The sequence below is a fragment of the Sus scrofa genome, chromosome 13, assembly GCF_000003025.6.
Source record: "Sus scrofa isolate TJ Tabasco breed Duroc chromosome 13, Sscrofa11.1, whole genome shotgun sequence".
NCBI classification, from domain to species: domain Eukaryota; kingdom Metazoa; phylum Chordata; class Mammalia; order Artiodactyla; family Suidae; genus Sus; species Sus scrofa.
The window spans coordinates 24,672,798-24,691,842 of record NC_010455.5 but is presented as its reverse complement, the minus strand read 5'-3'; the positions used below and the strand labels follow the sequence as shown (position 1 = coordinate 24,691,842).

Below are 19,045 nucleotides of genomic sequence, written 5' to 3'. Positions count from 1 at the left end.
GGCGACGCCAGTATCCAAAATGGCGTCCTGGCCCCGTCCGGTTATTTGCTCTGGCTCTCCCTGCGGAGCTAGGACCTTGTTTGCCACTACCGCTCGTCCAATCATTGAGAGGAAGGGGCGGGCCGAGGTCCACGCTTGTGACAAAAATTTCGGCCCGCCGCAAAACATTTTATCTCTCTTTTTTGGCCTTTCGCGTGAGCGGTCTTGGAAACTGCGTTCCCATGGCGCCTGTCTGTGGCAGAAATGAAAGTGAGGGGCAAGGCGCTTCGGGTTTCCGCCTAGAGCCGCCTGGCAGAGGGTATCGCTGGTCCTGGGTCCAGGCCGGTCGGGAATGCCGCGGTCGGCAGCAGCTCGCCCCGTTCCCTGCAGTTTCCGGAATCCTTGCGGGTGTCATCGTAGCCATAGCTGTCCACCTATACCGCTGGACCCCAGTATACTTGTCAGTTTGGCAGAGGGAATGTTTGCTGGCTCCCCAAAAGAGAAAGACATCTAAACGTTTTAAAGAAGTGAAGCAAAAGCTACCCAGAGCTCTGATAACCTTTCTTGTTTCTGTAAAGTTTCTGAGATGTGAACCAATCCCAGTTATGATGGAACTGAAATGGCAGTCTGGCATGATATATTTAGGAATGAAACTGAAAAAATGCACAACCTAAAAGTTGAGAATTATGTTTCATTTGGTGACTCTCTGCGGACTTAAACCTGAAGACAGTCTTTCAGGTTGCTCTGAAGGACTACTCCAAAGAGGTAAGGGAGGAATGAGGGTATTTAGGAGCTTTGCAACAAAAACCAGGTAGTCAAGGAACATGAAAATGTTACTGTAAATTAAAATCATATATCTCAAGCTAATGAATTTAGTCCTTTTCTATGTATGGGAAGAAGCAAATTCTGGGCTCATTGAAACTATTCCTTTGATGAGCACCTTAGCTTTCTAGAACCAGTATCCTGTTCCTCAGTCCTGAATCCCTTCAGGGTGCACAGTTGTGGGTGGCTGCAGTGACTAAAGGCTTGATGGCTACAATATCCTTTGTTTATTCATATGGCAGGCAGCATTTTTCATTCACACATTTGTTTTCAAAACTCTTTTTTCCTTTTTATGGCCACACCTGCAGTATATGGGAGTTCCCAGGCTAGGGGTTGGATGGGAGCTGCAGCTGCCAGCCTGTGCCACAGCCACAACACCCAACAATGGCAGATCCAGTCTGAGCTGCTGCAGTTTGTGGCAGTGCTGGATCCCTAACCCACTGAGCAAGGCCAGGAATTGAACCCACATCCTTGTGGATACTATTTGGGTTCTTAGCCGACTGAGCCACAGTGGGCACTCCTCAAATTTTAATCTTAGGAGCTTGGACACTGAGCAAGACAGTGTCCAAGCCCAATCAACCTAAGACCACCAGGAATAAATGTGTAGTACAACAGTCAGGTCTTTCAATACATTGCAATGAGGAAAACCATACCAGAGACATCACAGGACATTTAACCAAATGAAAGAAAAAATGTAGTTATATGATAGTGGGGACATATGAAGATTAGATGAAATTTAAATGAAACCCTATTTTGATAAACTCAAAGAAAAGCAGGACTTTCTAATGTGATGGACATTAGCCCTAGACAACAAAATGGACCCGTGGAAATGTTTGTCCAGAAACTCCTTTTCTGAAGCTTTGCACCTGGGCTGCTAATTGAAACTGTTTCATTCTTACTGGTAGAATGTAAAACGCCAAAGTTTCTCTTTAAGAAAGCAGTATTTAGTGCCCAACCACCAAAGGAGAGGATTATTATGAACCTTCATAGATATAGCATTCATTGGCAGAAATATTGTTTTCTGTTAACTTTACACATGTCTTTATTTGTATCTGTTTTCCCTGCCCACCGAATAGCCATGCTTTACTTTCTCAGAGTTTATCCATGCTAAACGTGATAGTTTACATCTACTAATCCCAAACTCCTAGTCCAGCCCATTCCCTCCTCCTCCCCCTTGACAACCACAAGTCTTCTCCATGTCTGTGAGTCTGTTTCTGTTTTGTAGATAAATTCATTTGTGCCACATTTTAGATTCCACATGTAAGTGATATATGGTATTTATTTGTCTTTCTCTTTCTGACTGACTTCACTTAGTATGAGGATCTCCCGTTGCGTCTATGTTGCTAAAAATGGTATTATTTCATTCTTTTTTTATAGCTGAGTAGTATATCAGACCTAATTTTTACTTAATAGAAATGATATAGCAGGAAGGTACTTTGAGGGTCTCATCAATGGGGAAGTTTTAGATCTTTCCTTTTGCAAAGCAGGAGGCAAACTCACAACCCACAGGTGGTGACATATCCTTGAATAAGTAAGATGTCCATCATGAGGCCTATTAAATCACAGGAACCTGAGTGAAATCAAAGGAACGTTACTAGCATGCCAGTTGGTGCTCACTTCCAACTTCCAGTTCCAGTACAGTTTTAGATGTACTCTGAAATGGGTCAGGACTGTTGGGATGCAGTGCCCAGTTTTTTCATTAGTGCAAGTCTGTCCAACACACCAAATGCCTGGATAGGGTCTTTTGTGGTTTGTCTTTTGTGTTTAACAACCAAAGAGGTAATGTTGGTTTTTGTGCCTTTGAAAGATTGGTCCAGTGTCATGAATATACTTGGGAAATATACCAGATTTAATAAACATGGTAAGACTACAGCAAAGCTGGAGGCTTTTGCTGCCTTTGAGTATTAGAATCTGTTGACAAGGAGTTCCCGTTGTGGTGCTGTGGAAACAAATCCGACTAGGAACCATGAGGTTGCGGGTTCGATCCCTGGCCTCTCAGTGGGTTAAGGATCCAGCATTGCCGTGAGTGGTGGTGTAGGTCGCAGACGCGGCTTGGATCCTGCGTTGCTGTGGCTGTGGCTGGCAGCTACAGCTCCAATTCAACCCCTAACCTGGGAATCTCCATATGGGGCCCCAAAAAAGCGAAAAAGAAAAAAAAGAAAAGAAGCTATTGAGAAAGCGTTGTCATGCTATAAAATAAATCATTAAACTCGTTTTCTGTGGAAGATAGAATATTCCATTGCATAGCAGGCTCACTAACACTAAGATTATATATGCATTCTCACATTATATTACAGAACTGGACCCAGTGTTAAAAGAGGACATTTGCTACATACCACATGGTGCTCTGGAAATAGCTCAACAAATGCAGAATAAACTGTTAAGCTAATAGGCCTCCAAATCCAGAACCATCTCAAACAGATAAAATCAGCCACATTCTGCACTATGATCATAGATGGGAGCGCTGGATCACTTCCAAAGAAAATCTCTCCGTCTTCATGTGCCATGTTCCCCAGAGTGAAGAAGGTAAGATGGAGCTTTGTTAAAATTTGATTGATTTTGTAGAGGCTTGATATGACTGAGAATCTCCTAATGGAACTCTTCTTGAAGAGAATAGCAGTCCAGGGTTTACCAAAGGAACTCCTGTGGGGTTTGAGATCAGAGGGCAATCCTATGATTGGCCAGCTGGAAAGGTGTGTTCTTGGCTTCTGAGATGCAGGAGCTGGACTCACTAATATTTGGTTCTGTGCAATAAAGCTAGTTCCAGACATTGTGGGCAAAGTCACAGTGCTGCTAAAGGTGTTCTCAGAGTACTTCACCACACAGCTGGATTTGTTGCATGAATCTTGAATGAGTGGGATGAATGCTGGGAGGATGAAGGGGAGGGTGTTGTGATTTATAAGGAAAAACTATATTTGGTCATTCAGATGATGGCCAAAACCCTTGAAATTTCCTAAATGCTGAGGGTGATAAAGGTATCTCTTGTTATGTTAATAAAGTGATTTTTAGACTTGGAATGGAGGCTAGTTGTCAGGAGGACCAGCTCTCTGATTAGAGGGTTTGAACTTTCAGTCTCCCCCCAGTTTCAGGAGGAGAGGAGAGGAGAACTGTCATTGAATCAGTTGCCATTGGCCAATGATTTAGTCAACCCTAACTATGTAATGAGGCCTCTAAAAAAAGCCAGAAGGAGAGCTTTTGGACCCCTCTTCAGAGAGCTTCCACCTCAGAGAGCCGGAATGCTTCTCCATGCTAACATGGAGGGCTCCATGCTCCAAGAGGACAGAAGCTCCTTTGTTTGGGACCTTTCCCTGTGTCTCTTCATCTGCCTATTGATTTGCATCCTTTAATATCCTTTTATAATGAATCAGTGATGTGGTGATTAAATGGGTTTTCCTGGGTTCTGTGAATTGTTCTAGCAAGTTAATTAGATCTGATGAGGAGTTTTTGAAAACATCTGATATGTAGCTGGTTGGTCGGAAGCACAGGTAACAACCTGAATTGCAGCTGGTGTCTGAAGTGAAGGGTGGTCTTGTGAAACTGATCCCGTTTACCTGTGGAATCTAGTTCTATCTATGAGTAGATAGGGTCAGATAACATGCTGGGTGTCTGAGAATTGCTTGTTGGTGTGGAGAACCAACACACACATTGGCATAGATTCTGGGAACCCTTTTCAAGGAGGAACAGAGAAGCATCAGAGAAAATGCCAGGTAGACAGCTTCTTGGTATCTTGAGTCTTTTCAAGGCCAAGTGTACAATCATCCTCAAAGTTTTTCAGGAAATAGGCACTCACAGGAGTGATGAGAGACCTTGTTTATCCCATCACCAAGTGTGACTTCTTGGTGATAATGGCATGTGTTGAATAAAACCTTTCACATAGCAAGTTCCTGCCTCAGGAAATGTGGCAGGCTGACACTGACCTCATTCACTTGTCGAATGAACCCAACCTTGTCATCCAGAAGTTCCTGAAAATGAAGGACTATGAGACCCAAGCTTGGTGTTCTTGTACAATGAAATAAAGCATGGGAATAGGAGAGTATCCTCCCACTTTGCCCAGGTTGTGTGGCCAGTACGTTCCCCACAATGTCTTCACAACCATGGACCTCTAGGAGAGCCACAAAAAGGTCTATTCCCTTTCTGAACCATGTTGTTTTTGAAATGCAGGAGCAGCAGAGTGCTTGCTGTGATTCTTTGCTCAATCCCTCATCCCAAGCAATTTGCATTTGCTGGAGAATGATGAAGCCGAAGTGGCACTCTCTGAGGCATTCAAGGGAGATAGTCCCTACCTGGACAGGTGTAGAGCACAGCTGCAGAGGTCCATGGCTGGGTGGATGGATGTTCCCTGGCAAGAACAGCCAAATAATATCCTTGCTGCCCTGTAACACTTGAACTTCTCCTACCCTGGCATTCATACAGCCTCTCCATTCTGGCCACATCCTGGCCACTATAGCTGTCCCTGTCTCTCCTGGAGGGTGGAGAGAATCAGTATCTGACACAGGCACTCTGGAAGGAAGTAAGAGCTTGCCTGGGAAGGCCCTGACATGTATTCCTCAGGACAGCAGATATGCATGAGGTCTTGGATGACTTTGACCCATACACACACTTGTAGAGGGCTGGAATGTTTTCTAAGTTGCTGAAACATACCTATACTTGGAACTTGGCCCAGTGCTGGGAGCCACAAAGTGGCTAAGAAGAATAATCCTGTGTGAGGCCTAACTGTAAGCAAAGCTACAGCAGAGGCTGAAGAAACTGAAGCTGCAAAGCAGTTTCGAAGAATCCCCCAGCTGAACCTGTTTAGTAAAAATTCCTGAAATATGATTTCCTCTTCTGTTCTTGCACTTCTTTCCTGTCTGACGTTTATGTGTGTTATGAGTCATTCTTGGCTCATAATATGGGAACCTTTTCAAATTCCTGAGGCTTCACCCAAGCATGGGCCATTACCTACTTGTAAACCTAAGCCCTTGTCAAATAGGTTGAAAACAATTGAATTATGCATAAAGAACTTTCCTAAGAATGGGAAGTTTCCCTTCAGAGGAGTAATAGTAAATATTACGCAGAACTGCCACGTAAGCCTGGGGATTTTGTTGGACTTTGGTCCGTCCCCATAGAGACAGATTAGGGGGTGGTTTAGGTGTTGCCCATGGCCCAACAATTGTGGATACTATAAGGCAAGATATTTTTTTCTACAATAAACGCTACCTGTTGGGACCCAGCAGGTGGAAATTATTATTATAATTGGCAAGATTCTTTTAATATATAGATTTTATAATTAATAAAGATTTTTATAATAGATAAGGTTTATTTAAGACAGTTTATGTTCCCACAACCTGCTAATGGTCTGAGGTCAGCCTGACCTCGAAAGCAAGCCACGTGTGAATACCCCACTCCCCATTAATGGCTGTTCATGCCTGCTAGAGGAGCACAATAGGTAGCTTGAGGCAAGAATATCTATCACCTTATGCCAAATCATTGTTAAAGTAAAAATTAGATACCTATTATTCTGCTTGCTATTTACTTATTTTCTAAGAATAAAAGTACAGTTTGTACGTAATCTTTATTTAAAATCTAAAACTGAAAGAATAGTTTGGAATAATAAATTAACATATATTGTTGTTTTGTATAATCATGCACAAAAGTAAAATGTATAAAAGCTGATGCTCTCCTTTCAATGAACGGGTCATCTGCAGCACTTGCTGAAGGAGTTGGCTCCAATTCTTTCCGCGCCTGTTTGTAGCCCCTCCTGTTCGTCGTCTCCTGGCTGCTGGAGCTGGACCCCAGCAGCCCAGGGAAAATGTGTCTGCTGAACATGTTTTGGGGATTTGCTACCCGTTTACAAGATCATTTTTAAAGCGGTTTTCCAGTGAAAATGGACCTTGTACTAGGGAAGTGGGTCCTGGGAACATGTAATGCAATGAGGTTGAGGGACAGCAGCATAAGAGGCAGGCAGAGATTCTCAGTACATTTAAAATCCAATCACTGTGATTGAGTAAGGAAAACAGAGTTGCACATGAAGCTCTTAAATACAAGTGGCCTTTTAAGTTTCCTTTACTTGATATTATTAGAACATGAAACTTTGCAGAGAAACTTTGCGTAGAAACTCAAGCACATTTTTTTTTTAAAGCGACAATATCTAATTTAGAATCATTAGTACAGTCAAAGAATCGTTTTTATAGAAGCTGAGGCAGGGGAGAGGGAGGAAAAGAAAGACCTTTTGAGAGGAGTGAAGAGAGAGGGAAAAGTAGATAGGCATACCCATCATGAGGAGTGAGCAAACACATTCATTCAATCACTGCTTCTGGTTCTCTGGCAGAAACACAGTCTATTGAGTCCTCTCTGGGTTCGCAGCATCTCCAACCCTCCTTCCCGTTCCTGTAGGATTGTATGATGTTGGTCAGATTACTTAATCTCTTAATCGCCTTTCCTCTGTGAAATGAGGTTTACAAGCTTTCTGTATTTCCCTAAACATTGTTGGAAGGGTGAATTGAGATAAGGGAAATGAAAGACAATTTGTAAGTCATAAAACTGTATCTCTGGCTAGCTACCCTGGTGCTGAGAAGTTTGTAATGACACCATTACTTGTTAATTTTTTTAGCAAACTCTTATGTACACATAATGATCATAGTTTCCTTTGTGGATACAATGCATTTTTTATTAGTTTTTTTTGAAGTATAGTTGATTTGTAATATTGTGTTAGTTTCAGATGTATAGCAAAGTGGTTCACCTATATATATACATATATCCATTCTTTTTCAGATTCATTTCCAAATAGGTTATTATAGAATATTGGGTAGAGGATTTCCCATTGTGGCTCAGCGGAAACGAATCTGACTAGTTTCCATGAGAACACATGTTTAATCCCTGGACCCACTCAGTGGGTTAAGGATCCAGCGTTGCCGTGAGCTGTAGTGTAGGTTGCATACGTGGCTTGGATCCTGAGTTGCTGTGGCTCTGGTGTAGGCGGGCGACTATAGCTCCAATTCAACACCTAGCCTGGGAACCTCAATATGCCGCAAATTTGGCCCATAAAAGACAAAAAAAAAAAAAGAATATTGACTAGAGTTCTCTGTGCTATATAGTAAGGCCTATGCCGATTATCTATTTTATCTATACTAGTGTGTATATGTTACTCCCAAACTCCTAATTTATCCCTCCCCCCGCCTTTCCCCTTTGGTAACCATAAGTTTGTTTTTGAGATCTGTGAGTCAGTTTCTATTTTGTATATATGTTCATTTGTATCATTTTTTTAGACCACATAAGTGATCTTGTATAATTTTTGTCTTTGTGACTTGCCTCACTTATTATAATAATCTCTAGGTCCATCCATGTTGCTGCAAGTGGCATTATTTCATTATTTTTTATGGTCGAGTAATATTCCATTGTATACATATACCATATCTTCTTTATCCATTCCTCTATTAATGGACATTTAGGTTGTTTTCATGTCTCGGCTATGTAAAGAGTGCTTCAGTGAACATTGGGGTGCATGCATCTTTTCGAATTATGGTTTTCACTGGAGATGCCCAGGAATGAGATTGTTGGATCATATGGTAGTTCTGTATTTAGTTTTTTAAGGACCTCTATACTGTTCTCCATAGTGGTTGTAGCAATTTGCATTCCTACCTACAGTGTAGGGGTGTTCCCTTTTCTCCACACCCTCTCCAGCATTTATTGCTTATAGACTTTTTGATGATGGCCTTTTTGAATGGTGTGAGGTGGTTCCTCATTATAATATTGTTTGAGATCATTGTTGATTAATTTATTTAGCAAACTTTTATGTACATATAATTATCTTAGCTTTCGTTTGTTAGACAAATTTTGTGTGTGTGAGCACCAAACCCTATGCTAAGTAGGCCCTGTAAACAGCAAGACATGCCCTACCCTCAAAGAACCCTAGCCTGGGACAGCTCTTTGCTCTAGCCTGTGGCAGCTCAGTCCAGCAACTTGGGACAAATTCAGCTGATGAGACTGGGCCCTGTAGCCTAGCCTGGGGCAGCCTTTCCCTCTGGAGAGTTGGATCTAGTTTGCTCTCATCTCTGCTCTTCTTCTTTTTTTTTTTTTTGGTCTTTTGTCTTTTTAGGGCCACACCCATGGCACATGGGGGTTCCCAGGCTAGGGGTCGAATCAGAGCTGTAGCTGCGGCCTGTGTCACAGCCACAGCAATGCCAGATTGGAGCCGTGTCTGCAAACTACACCACACCTTACAGCAATGCTGGATCCTTAACCCACTGAGCGAGGCCAGGGATCAACCTGCAACCTTATGGTTCCTAGTCGGATTCGTTTCCACTGCACCACAATGGGAACTCCTCATCTCTGCTCTTTTGAGCCCAGAAAGGAGGGCTTTTTCTCAGTGTGGGCTGGCAGAACTCTGGCAGAGAGGGACAAGAGTGTCCTTTGTGATGGCTGTGTTGAGTCAGTTAGAATGAGTTTACCTCAGAAGGTTGAGTTTTCTGCTGAAAGAAAGGGTGCTAGAAATGTAAGGGGATTTGTGGGGATGAGTAGAGGGTTGGTTGTGATCCCAGAGCAAGGCTGATGCTCCTGCACAGTGGACAGGTCATTTCTGAAAAACTAAAGGCACAGTCATGTGGGATGGCCTTTAGCTCCAGTGAGAATACTCATGACATCTTGACTGGTTCAATACTTCAGCACCTTTGAATTCTACTAACTACTGGTCCTCTCGTTGATTCCTTGCAAGACAAAGACCCTATGAGGGGAAAATGACTCTAATGGGAAACCATATGTTATTGTCAAAAGACAGTTTTATCATGTTCCCAATGCTTAATGTCTCTGAATCTGGGAAAGTTACTTGCCTTCTCTAAACCTCAAAATAAGTAGAAAAATGTCAACTTTCAAGGGCTGTTAGGATGAAAATGAATAATCTGTTCAGGGATCAGCAAACTTTTCTTGTAAAGGGCAGATTAGTAAATATTTTAGACTTTGTGGCCATAGAATCTCAGCCACAACTAGTCATCTCATTGGTTTTAATTCAAAAGCAGCCATAGATAACACTAATGAACGGGTGTGGCTCTGCTCCAATAAACTTTATTTATAAAAGCAGGCAGTGACTGGAACTGACCCATGGCCCATCTTTTGCCAACCCTTGATCTAGATGATAGATCTTAATCTATCTCTGTAATCCCCAGCTAGTCCCTGTAAAATAAATAATAATGTATTAAATATTTAGTGTGTTCCAGGTGGATGTTCTAAGAACTTTGCACGTTCTTGTCTTCAGGTTTAAAAAAAAAAAAAGGCAAGATTCTTACTGGGAGCTAGATAGGAGGATTAGCAGAGTTGTAGGAAGTCTTTCTTGATTTTGAGGTCCAAATGGGGACCTTGGAGGACTGGTTTTAGAATTTTTGTATTTTCACTCCTTTTCCCCATTCCTTTGTCTTTTCTGTACTTTCTGAGGGTTTGCCTCAATATCAACTTCCAATCCTATCAGTTTTCAATGTCTGCTATCAGGTTTTTAATTTTCAAGAGCTATTTCTTCTTCTTCTTTTCTTTTTTTCTTTTTAGGGCTGCACCTGTGGCAAATGGAAGTTCCCAAGCTAGGGGTCAAATCAGAGCTGCAGCTACTGACCTATGCCACATCTGCAGCAAAGCTGGATACAAGCCATGTCTGTGACCTACACCACAGCTCACAGCAATGCCAGATCCTTAACTCACTGAGCAAGGCCAGGGATCAAACCTGCATCCTGGAGTTCCCATCATGGCTCAGTGGTTAAGGAATCTGACTAGGAACCATAAGGTTGCAGGTTTGATCCCTGGCCTTGCTCGATGGTTAAGGATCCGGCATTGACGTGAGCTGTGGTATAGGTTGCAGACTCGGCTTGGATCCCATGTTGCTGTGGCTCTGGCGAAGACTGGCAGCTACAGCTCTGATGAGACCCCTAGCCTGGGAATCTGCATATGCCACAGGTGCGGCCCTAGAAAAGACAAAAAGACACACACACACAAAACCTGCATCCTTATGGATACTAGTCTGTAATCCACTGAGCCACAATGGGAACTCCAGGAGCTATTTCTTCAGAATCCCACCTACCTTAAAAAAAATTTGTCTTCGAAGTTCCTTTGTGGCATACTGGGTTAAGGATCCCGTATTGCCACAGCTGCATTACAGGCTGCAACACCAGTGTCATTGGATCCCTGTCCCAGGAACTTCCACATGCTGCAGGTGAGGCCAAAAAATCCCCCCCTCAACCAAAACCAAAATCAAACCAAACCAAACCAAACCAAACCAAACCAAACCAAAATAGGAGTTCCTGTCGTGGCCCAGCAGAAATGAATCTGACTAGCATCCATGAGGTTCAATCCTTGGCCTCGCTCAGTGGGTTAAGGGTCTGGCATTGCCGTGAGCTGTGGTGTAGGCCAGCGGCTACAACTCCAATTTGACTCCTAGCCTGAGAACCTCCATATGGCTCAGGTGTGGCCCTAAAGCAAAAACAAAACAAAATTAAAAAATTTATCTCTATTTCATAGAAGCAATAGCTTCTTTTATTTCTCTGAGGATATTAATCAAAGTTTCCTCTTTTGTTTAAAAATTTCTTTTCCATTAATAATTTCTCTTTATTCCAATTCACTTTTTCCTGTTAAAGTTTTGTTCTCTGTCCATATATTCCAGCTAATAGATGTCGATTGGCAGGCTATTAGATATATAAATCTGGAGTTAAGGGGAGAGTTCAGAGGATACAAATTTCTACCTAATATAGCTGTTATGAATACTAAATGATGTGGGAATCTTATATTTGAATTTTTTTCAATAGTAAATACTGCAGCACTGCCTGATCCATGGTTGCTCAATCCATGGATGGTGACCACAGCTATGGAAGGATCCTTGATATGGAGGGCCAACTCTAAGTTATACTCAGATTTTCCACTGCTTGGAGGGTCAGCACCTCTAACCCTAGTATTGTTTAAGGGTCAACTGTGCAATGTAAACACTACGTAAATAGTTGATAGCATGCGGCAAAATCAAGTTTTATTTTTGGAAATTTCTGAAATTTTGCTTTTTCCAAATATTTTTGACCCAAGCAAGATTGGTTGAATCAGAAAGATGTGGTACCTGCAGATATGGAGGGCTGACTGTATATAGATTCTGAACCAGTGCTGTTCAGTAGAACTATAATGTAAACCACAAATGCAAGCCACATTTATAATAAAAATGTTACTTAATTGTGATTTTAAATTTTCTAGTAACTACGTTTATAACCGTGCTCTAACCAACTGAACTAATCAGCCACTGGTTAAATTTTCTAGTAACTGTATTTGAAAAAGAGAAAAGAAATAGGTGTAATTAATTTTCATGATATATTTTACTTTATCAAATATATCCAAATATTATTTAAATATATAACCAATATACAAGCTATTAATGACATTTAACTTTTTGGGGGAGGGTACTAAGTCTTCAAAATCCAGTGTATACTATACATTTATAGCACATTTCAGTTGGATTAGCTCAATAGCCACATGTGCTTATTGGCTTCCATATACGAAAATATAAATACGCTTACCAAACATGATTATTTTGAAGCAAATTCTAGACATTGTATCAGTGTACCCATAAATATTTCAGTATGTATCTCTAATAATAATGTTCACTTTAAAAAAGAGAGATTTCCTTGGAATAAATTTCTAAAAATGAGATTGTTGGGTTGAAGGATATGCTCATTTAAAAATTTCCTTAAAGTTGACACCAATTTACACCCCCATCAGCAGTGCTTGATAGAGCCCACTTCACCCCACAGGGTATATTTTTATCGCTGACCGTGGTTCTGTAATCCAGAGCAAGGCAGTAAGACTTTTCCCCAGATGAGAGCTCAAGTTCTAAGATGATTCAGATTTAAGTTTTAGGCAAATGAAAACAAAGAAACAAAGTTAGGGGCCTCTTGTAATATCACTTTTTTTCAAGGAAAGAAGGGCAAAGAACAAAAGGTAGAGAGGAGGTAAGAATAACGATAGACTCTGGGTATGGCTGCTAGAACAAAAACTTCTTAATTGCATTCCTTTCTGATGCTCCACTAAAAGTATAATGAGTCTCTGTTTAGATACTTGGCAATCCTTGTTTATTATCTCATATTTAAGTGGGGGTGGTGGTTGGTAGGATAAAAAGCTGATGTAAGTTCTGAGTTGTTGACCAAAGTTTCACTATTGGATGATCTGACTGGGGAACTCCAGACGTCAGCACATTTTGTCCTTATTCCTGGGCAGCTTGGGTTCCCTGCAGTAGAAGACTCTTCCAAAGTCCCGTCTGGTGGGCAGTGTGGATGGTATTGGAGCGCTGGAGGTCTAAACACGGAATATACCCTGGTTCTCTAAATCGTGCTGTTTTAGCTATGATACCTCCAACCTCAATTGTGACCTGTGCTTTCCATCCTCTGCCTGAGTTGGGGAGAGGCAGTTGTTCATTAGTGAAGAGTGAGAGAAGGGATTAGGGAGCTACTAATTCTTAAAGAGCTTTAAACTGGAGTTCCCGTCGTGGCGCAGTGGTTAATGAATCCGACTAGGAACCATGAGGTTGCGGGTTCGATTCCTGCCCTTGCTCAGTGGGTTGACGATCCGGCGTTGCAGTGAGCTGTGGTGGCATTGCAGTGAGCTGTGGTGTAGGTCGCAGCGTTGCTCCGATTAGACCTTTGGCCTGGGAACCTCCATATGCCATGGGAGCGGCTCAAGAAATGGCAAAAAGACTAAAAATAAATAAATAAATAGAGCTTTAAACTGTTTAAATCTTTAATCTTTTAATCATCTTTATTTTTACCAACTCAGATTCCAGCTGTACATGATACCACAAACCCCTGAGCTTTTTGAAGATGCTGCTGTTTAAATTTTGATTCTCAATTTCGTCGTTGATTTAGGATTAGTCTTTTTTGGTTTGCTAAGCTATTAACCCTACTTTATTAGATTTTTAGGTACCAAAATGTCATTGCTGTTTTCTTTTCTCTGGTGCTTCCAGGCTTGTGGATTTGTGCAGATACAAGCAGGCTTTTTTGAAAGCAGTCTGTATCCTAATTTCCTCCTTCCTCCTTTATTCTCTCCTTCTGCTGGATTCACTTCTCAGTTAATGGCAACCTCATATTCCATATTTGCCTTTTGCTAAGGCAAAAATTTTAGAGTAATCCTTTACTCCTTCTCTCTCTCACCCCACATAGTTACATCAGCAAATCTTGTTGGCCCTATTTTCAAATATTTGCAGGATCTGACCATGCTCAAAGCCTCCAACACTACTACCCTGGCCCATGCCACCAGCATCTTTTGTCTGGAAGATTCTAATAGCCTACCAATCGGTTTTCCTGCTTCTTCCCTTGCCCCCTTCACTTTATCTTTGTCCCTACAACTAGAGAGTAAACCCTTTAAACCAGAAACCAGATGTCCCTCCTTTGTTCAAATCCCCCTAATGGCTTTCTTTTGCACAGTCTACTTCCTGTTAACTTCCTGACCTCATTTCCTACATCTTCTAGTTGTTCTTTCAGCTCCAATCACTCTGGCCCCTTCTCTGTACTTTGAACATGCTACTGCCTTGGAGCCTTAGCATTTGCTGTTTCCTTTGTTTAGAAGATTCTTCCCACCAGACACTCAAATGGCTGACTCCTTCACTTTCTTCAAGTCTACTCAAATGTCACCTTATCAGAAAAGACTTTCCTGACCTATTTGTGTAAAGTAGCCCTATTCCTGATCCCATATGCCCTTTACTATGCTTTATTTTTCTCTGAATTAGTTGCAAACCCCTGTACATCATGTATTTAGTTGCTAAGTGTCTGTCTCCTCCACTAATGTCAGTTCCATGAAGGCAAGAATTTTGTTTTGTTTATTGGTGTAGCCACAGAACCTAGAATAAGATCTGACTCTGAAGACAATCAAAATATTACTTGAATGAATGAATGAATTGAATGACTATATTAAAAGAAGCTGGGAGTTCCCACTATGGTTCAGTGGGTTAAGAATCCATCTGAGGGGGATTTGGGTCACTGTGGAGGCATGGCTTCGATCTCTAGTCTGGGAACTTCCATATGCTGCAGGTGCAGCCATTAACACAAAAACGAAAAGAAACTGAGGTGTAGAGAACCTAAGAAGTTTAGGCCAGGGTCACTCAGCAATGACAGCAGAACTGGATTCAAGCCACCTTTGTGTAATGTCAGAGCCTGAGTTATTAATAATTTTGTTTAATATTTGGGAAAGGTTTTAATGAGGTGTGAAAGTGCTAATAGTATAATGCCATGAAAGAAATCATATAAAATTGTAATGCAAGCATGAGCTTAACTTTGTGAAAACGTGTAAAGAAAAAGATCCAAAAGTAAAATATAGAGCAGTGAATTTTCAAGTGCCTTTAAAGTATATTTTGAAACCCTTTTATTTTAGAAAATTGGGAAGTCCGCAATCAGACAGATACTATAGTGAACCTCCATGTATATCACCCCAGTCTCAAAAGCCCTCAAACCATGGGCCAATCCTGTACTTCTTCACTCTTCCTTCCATATTATTTTGAATCAATTCACAGATGTGATGGTTAACTTTTTATGTCAATTTGGCTAGGCCACAGTTCTCAGTTAGTCATTAAACTAATGTGATTAAAACCATAATCAGTTGTTTTTAAGTAAGGGAAATTATCCTAGGTAATCTAGGTGAGGCTGCCCTGTGGATTTCAGACTTGCCTCGCCAGCCCCCACAATTGTTTCTTGCAAAAACATTTTCTTAACACACATCTACTGGTTTCTATTTCTCAGGTCAAACCTAGCTGCTATACTAGACTTACCATTTCATCTGAAATCGTTTAGCAAGTCATAATGGTAAGGATTCTCTCCAAAAAAAAATCCTCAATACCATCTTACCTAAACAAAAATTAACAGCAGATCTTTGATATTATCAAATATTTAAATTTCCAATTGTCTCTTTATTTTATAATATTAAAATATTTTTTGGGAGTTCCCATTGTGGTGCAGTGGAAGTGAATCAGATTAGTATCCGTGAGGATGTGGGTTCAATCCCCAGCCTTGCTTAGTGGGCCAGGGATCCAGGATTGCTGTGAGCTGTGGTGTAGGTCACAGACGCGGCTTGGATCCCACGTGGCTGTGGTGTAGGCCGGCAGCTGTAGCTTCAATTCCACCCCCACCCTGGGAACTTCCATATGCTGTGGGTGTGGCTCTAAAAAGCAAAATAATAATAATAATAATAATTGGGGAATTTTCTGGTGGCCTAGTGGTTAGGACTCAGTGCTTTCACCACTTCAGCTTGGCCTGGGAACTGAGATCCCACATCAAAAAGCTGATGCAGGAGTTCCCATGCAGCTCAGCGGAAACCAATGGAGCTAGTATCCATCAGGATGCAGGTTTGATCCCTGGACTCACTCAGTGGGTCGGGGATCTGGCATTGCCCTGAGCTGTGGTGTAGGTTGCAGATGTGGCTTGATCCTGAGTTGCTGTGACTGTGGTGTAGGCCAGCAGCTGTAGCTTGGATTCAACCCCTAGCCTGGGAACCTCCATGTGCTGTGAGTTTGGTCCTAAAAAGCCAAAAATAAAAAAAAGCCACTGCATGCTGCAGCCTGTACACACACACACACACACACACACACACACACACACACACACACACACACACACACACGTATCTATATATACATACGCTAATGATTTTTTCCCAGCATCGTTAATTAGGGAGAAAAAAAAAGTGCAAAGCCAGGAAAGATTTTCTCCATGGCTCCAGCAGGGGGCTTAATGTCTCATGTGTTTCAAGAGGAAAGTAACTTCTAATCTGTTTCTCAGCCCAGTGCTTACTCAGCACGTTTCATAAATGTGTGAGTGAATAAATAAATGAGGTGAAGAAAACCCTTTTTTTTTTTGTTTTTTTGTGGGTTTTTTTTGCCTTTTTGCCTTTTTGCCTTTTCTAGGACCGCTCCCTCGGCATATGGAGGTTCCCAGAATGGAGGTCTAATTGGAGCTGTAGCTGCTGGCCTATGCCAGAGCCACAGCAACGCCAGATCCGAGCCGAGTCTGTGACCTACACCACAGCTCACGGCAACGCCAGATCCTTAACCCACTGAGCAAGGCCAGGGATGGAACCCGCAACTCATGGTTCCTAGTCGGATTCGTTAACCACTGAGCCACGATGGGAACTCTGAAAATACTTTTTTTTTACTCAGTGAATTTTATTATATATACAGTTGTACAACTGTCATCACAACCCAATTTTACATCCCAAACCCCCAGCCCATCCCTCCCCTCAGCCTGTCTCCTTTGGTAACCAAGTTTTTCAAAGTGTGTGAGTAAGTTTCTGTTCTACAAAGAAATTCATTTTATCCTTTTTTAAGATTCCATATATAAGTGATGGCATATGACATTAGTGTCTCACCGTCTAACTTCACTTAGCATGATAATTTCTGAGTCCATCCATGTTACTACAAATGCCATTATTTCATTCCTTTTTATGGCTGAGTAATATTCCATTGTGTATATGTACCACTCTTCTTTATCCTTTCCTGTGTTGATGGACATTTAGGTTGCTTCCATGTCTTGCTATTATATATAGTGCTGCAATGAACATTGGAGTACATGTATCTTTTTGAGTCATGATTTTCTCTGGATAAATGCCTGAGACTGGGGTTGCTGGATCAAATAGTAATTCTATTTTCAGTTTCTTGAGGAATTTCCATACAGTTTTCCACAGTGGTTGCACCAATTTACATTCCCACCAACAGTTTAATAGGGTTCTCTTTTCTCCACACCCTCTGCAGCATTTATTGTTTTTATACTTTTTGATGATGGCCATTCTGGTTGGTGTAAGGTGGTACATCATAGTAATTTTGATTTGCATTTCTCTAATAATTAGAGATGCTGAACATCTTTTTTTTTTTTTTTTGCCATCTGTATTGTCTTCTTTGGAGAATGGTCTGCTTAGATCTTCTGCCCATTTTTTGATGGAGTTGCTTGTTTGTTTGTTTTTGGTATTGAGATGTAGGAGGTGTTTATAAATTTTGGAGATTAATCCCTTATCAGTCACTTAATTTGCAAATATTTTTCCCATTCTGCGGGTTGTCTTTTTGTTTGGTTTAGGGTTTCCTTTGCTATGCAAAAACTTTTAAGTTTAATTAGGTCCCATTTGTTTGTTTTTGTTTTTACTATCATTGCTCTAGGAGATGGGTCTGAGAAGATATTGCTGAGAAGATATTGGTTTATGTCGGAGAGTGTTCTGCCTATGTTTTCCTCTAAGAGTTTTATAGTATCTGGTCTTATATTTAGGTCTTTAATCCATTTTGAGTTTGTTTTTGTGTATGGTGTTAGGAAGTGTTCTAATTTCATTCTTTTACACGTAGCAGTCCAGTTTTCCCAGCACCACTTATTGAAGGGACTGGCTTTTCTCCATTGTATATTCTTGCCTCCTTTGTCATAGATTGGTTGACTATAGGTGTGTGGGTTTAATTCTGGGTTCTTTATCCTGTTTTACTGATCTCTGTTTCTGTTTTTGTGCCAGTACCATACTGTTTTTTGTTTTTTGTTTTTTTTTTGCCTTTTTGCCTTTTTACCTTTTCTAGGGCTACTCCTGCAACATATGGAGGTTCCCAGGCTAGGGGCTGAATCAGAGCTGTAGCCGCCAGCCTACGCTAGAGCCACAGCAACGTGGGACCTGAGCTGCGTCTGTGACCTACACCACAACTCATGGCCATGCCGGATCCTTAACCCACTGAGCAAGGCCAGGGATCAAACCCACAACCTCATAGTTCCTAGTCAGATTCGGTAACCACTGAGCCATGACAAGAACTCCAGTACCATGCTGTTTCGATGATTGTAGCTTTGTAGTATAGTCTGAAGTCAGGCTACTTGATTCCTCCAGCTCTGTTTTTTCTTTCTCAGGACAGCTTAAGCTATTCTGGGTCTTTTGTGCTTCCAAACAAACTTTACATATTTTCTTCAAGTTCTGTGAAAAATGTCCTTGGTAATTTGATAGGGATTGCATTGAATCTGCAGATCGCCTTGGGTAGCATAGTTATTTTGATAATATTGATTCTTCCAAACCTAGAGCATGGTATGTCTTTCCATCTGCCTTTGTCACCTTTGATTTCTTTCATCAGCTTTTAGGGTTTTCAGAGTACAGGTCTTTTGTCTCTTTAGGTAGGTTTATTCCTAAGTATTTTATTCTTTTTGATGTGATGGTAAATCAGATTGTTTCCCTAATTTCTTTTTCTGATCTTTGGTTATTAGCATATAGAAATGCAGTTGATTTTTTTTCTTTTTTTTTTTAATTATAACAGTTATTGCTTAGA

At 41.3% G+C, this 19,045-nt stretch overlaps 1 long non-coding RNA gene across 5 annotated transcripts in view; it reads left to right on the top strand.

Annotated features, from left to right (window-relative positions):
* The window catches only part of LOC110256427, a 200,114-nt gene continuing 181,149 nt past the window's right edge, over positions 81–19,045 (top strand). For all 5 annotated transcript variants that reach the window (XR_002337915.1, XR_002337914.1, XR_002337913.1 and 2 more), the window contains exons 1-2: positions 81–744; positions 3,099–3,327. This is a non-coding gene — a long non-coding RNA (uncharacterized LOC110256427). The remainder of the gene's footprint in view (positions 745–3,098; positions 3,328–19,045) is intronic.